We start from the raw sequence: 3,067 nt of genomic DNA on the forward strand, positions 1-3,067 counted from the left end.
GTTTGGGTTAAAAGTGGGTCCTGGGCCTGAAAATGTAGAAGATACCTGTTTTAAAGGATACCTTGTTTAGTTGCTAATTATGATATTTGAACATGTGGGATTTTCATTGTATTTTTGTGGTTTGTTTTCATGCGCAGTGCTTTCTTCTGGTGCTTAAGACGATGCCCTACTTCTGTAATATTTTATAATGTGGGATTTTCATTGCATTTCTTTTGTATTTGATCTCTCTTTATGATGTTTTAAGATACGTACATTGTGTACCACTTAGATATTTCCCCTCCAAACACAAGGTAATGTGATAGAAGTTCATAAGTTTATACCTGACCTGGGAAAAGTGGATAGAGAAATATCTATTCTCCCTCTCTTGTAACACTAGAGGAAGCTGAATGTTGGAAGATTCAAGACAGATACAAGAAAGTCCTTTTTTGTGTAGCACAGTTAAACTATGGAACTTTCTCCCACAAGACTTGGGTGACTTTAAAAGAGGATCAGACAACTTCATGGAGGAAAGGGCTCTCCATGTCTACTAGTCACAATGGCTATGCTCTACTTTCACAGTCAGAGGCAATGATGCTTCTCAATTCTGGCAGCTGGAAACCACAGGAGAGAAGACTGCTATTGTGCCTATGTCCTGTTTGCAAGCTTCCCACGGGCTCCTGGCTGGCCACTGTGAGAACAGGATGTTGGACTGGATTGGCCAATGACCAGATTCAGCAGGTTCTTCTTATGCTCTTAAGCAGTATGTAGACTTGTTACAATAAAATATGTTCAAAGGGACAGCAGGGTTTTCCCACTTTTTATTGGTCCTAGCATGCCGTGTTGCATGCTAAGATCTTCTCATGCCCCAAGCATGGTCAAAGTAACCCAGTAAATGATGCAAGCCTACATATCTACTCAGAAGTAAATCCCATTGAGCTCAATGGGGCTTACTCCCAGGTCAGTAGATTGCAGCCACTTTCTCTGGTATAACACATAATTCACCTTAACATTATTAGGTTCAGGCTGCATGTCTGCAAAATGGCTCATTCTCCCCTTGTAGTTAGTGGGAATCACTACCTGGTGAGCGAGCACAACAAGATGGGAGGGACGGGACGCAGTTTTCTTGCTATGCACTGGATTACAAAGAGCGCACCCTCCAGCCACCTGCCTTGGCGCTCTTCGCCTCTGGATGTCAGCCCTGCCTCAAAACCCGGCTCCTTCCTTCGGGCAGCTGGTTGAGAGCGGCGGGTGAATTGCCGGCCTTGCGGCGAGATGATGAATAGGGGAGTGACCCCCTTTCCTCCACCCGGCTGAGCTCTCATTGACTGGAGGAAGGGGAAGGGTTTCACTTCCGCCTGGTTGCAGGAATCAAGGCGCCCCCCCCATATATTAGAATAATCCCAATAGATCATCTCCTCACCCCCCTCCCAGTCAAAAGGGGAAAACATCCCCCACCCCAGCCGTTCCTATGCGCAATGGGAAGCAGACGGGGCCTTAGACATTTCCCCGTCCCGCCCTCCGCAAGCCAAGCCCTTGAGCATCCTTTCTCTCTTCTCCCTCCAGGAGGCATCTTCGCGGTGCTCTCCGATCAGCAGCGCCAGGGAGGGCCGACCGGTGTTTTCCTCCAGCGCGGAAGAGGCGAGAGAGAAGGTCTGTAACAGTGGAAAAAGGGGTGGATGATGCGTTGGTTGCTGGCGATGGTGCCTCTGTTACCTAGCCAGCTCTCTCTCTCTTTGCAAGTGGCTACTGTTTTTGCGCGTGCCTGAGCCTCCCTGTGAAACAACACTTGGTTTGAAACAAAGCAAAACAAACAAACAAACAAACAAACAAACCTGCACGGATGCCAATCAAGCAACAAGCCAAGGCTGTTGGTATCTGCTCTGTAAGAGAGCCTCCGCAGTCCATGAGAGAGGGCATCCCCTGGCCAATTTCATCCACTTTGATCAAGTGCAAAATGTTTCCCCACTTTCTCCAGGTGGCATTGCTTGCAGGTGGGCAGCCCGGCCCTGTACACGCTTACTTGGAAGTAAGTTTCCCTGTGTTCAGTTAGTCATGCCTCCTGTGAAGAGTACATAGGACTGCAGCCAAGCAGCACAATTCTGACCAAGATACAGTGGTGCCTCGGGTTAAGAACTTAATTCGTTCTGGAGGTCCGTTCTTAACCTGAAACTGTTCTTAACCTGAAGCACCACTTTAGCTAATGGGGCATCCTGCTGCCGCTGCGCCGCCGGAGCACAATTTCTGTTCTCATCCTGAAGCAAAGTTCTTAACCCTAGGTACTATTTCTGGGTTAGCGGAGTCTGTAACCTGAAGCATATGTAACCTGAGGTACCACTGTATTCAGTTATGTCCCACTGAATTAAATGATGCCCAAGTAAATATGCCCTGGGATCGTGGATCTCAGTCCCTTGTGTAGACACATCTGATGCATGTTTGCTTGGAAACAAAACCATCCTAAATTATGTGGGGTTCACCCACTGAATATTTATACGATGCTGTATCATGAAGCTTTATTACAGCGGTTTACAACAACATAAAATATAAAAACATAAAACCAAAAGTTGAAAACAAGTTAAAAGCAAAAATAAATTAAAGCCAAATATCAACAGAACATTGTGGGGGATGTACTCTTAATTGCCCGCATAAGCCTGGCAAAACAAAAGCATTTTCAGCAGGCATTTAAAAGTTGGCACAGAAGACACCTGCTGAATAAGGCAGCCTCCCCTGTTTCTATTTAATTCAGCCCTTCATTCATAACCATGAAGTCTGGAATCTTACTTCTTCTTTTTAAGTGAAGGAGCCATAGCTCAGAGCATCTGTTTTGCACACAGAAGGTCCCAGGTTCAATCTCCAGCATCTCCAGGTGAGGCTAGGAGACACTCCCTTTGTGAAATCCTGGAGAGCCACTGCCAGTCAGTGTAGACAATACAGAGCTAGGTGGAACAATGAAGACCTTATCACATAGGTCAGTGTAAGACCTATGTCAGCAGCTTCCTGTGTTTCTACGGGAGCAGCCTTACTTGCTGCAGATACTGTGGTGCTGCATCATGTGTGACAGGAGTTAAGCACCACCAGTGCTGCAAGTACA

General features: G+C 46.5%; 1 long non-coding RNA gene across 1 annotated transcript; it reads right to left on the reverse strand.

Annotated features, from left to right (window-relative positions):
- Window positions 1–783: 783 nt before the first annotated feature.
- Window positions 784–2,857, reverse strand: LOC310754397. Its single transcript, XR_014543798.1, has 2 exons — window positions 2,758–2,857; window positions 784–1,751 (listed from the first exon to the last, which is right to left on the reverse strand). It is a non-coding gene; the product is annotated as an uncharacterized lncRNA (long non-coding RNA).
- Between the last annotated feature and the right edge of the window lie 210 nt (window positions 2,858–3,067).

This window comes from Podarcis filfolensis (genome assembly GCF_964270895.1).
Source record: "Podarcis filfolensis genome assembly, chromosome: Z".
Lineage (NCBI taxonomy): Eukaryota > Metazoa > Chordata > Lepidosauria > Squamata > Lacertidae > Podarcis > Podarcis filfolensis.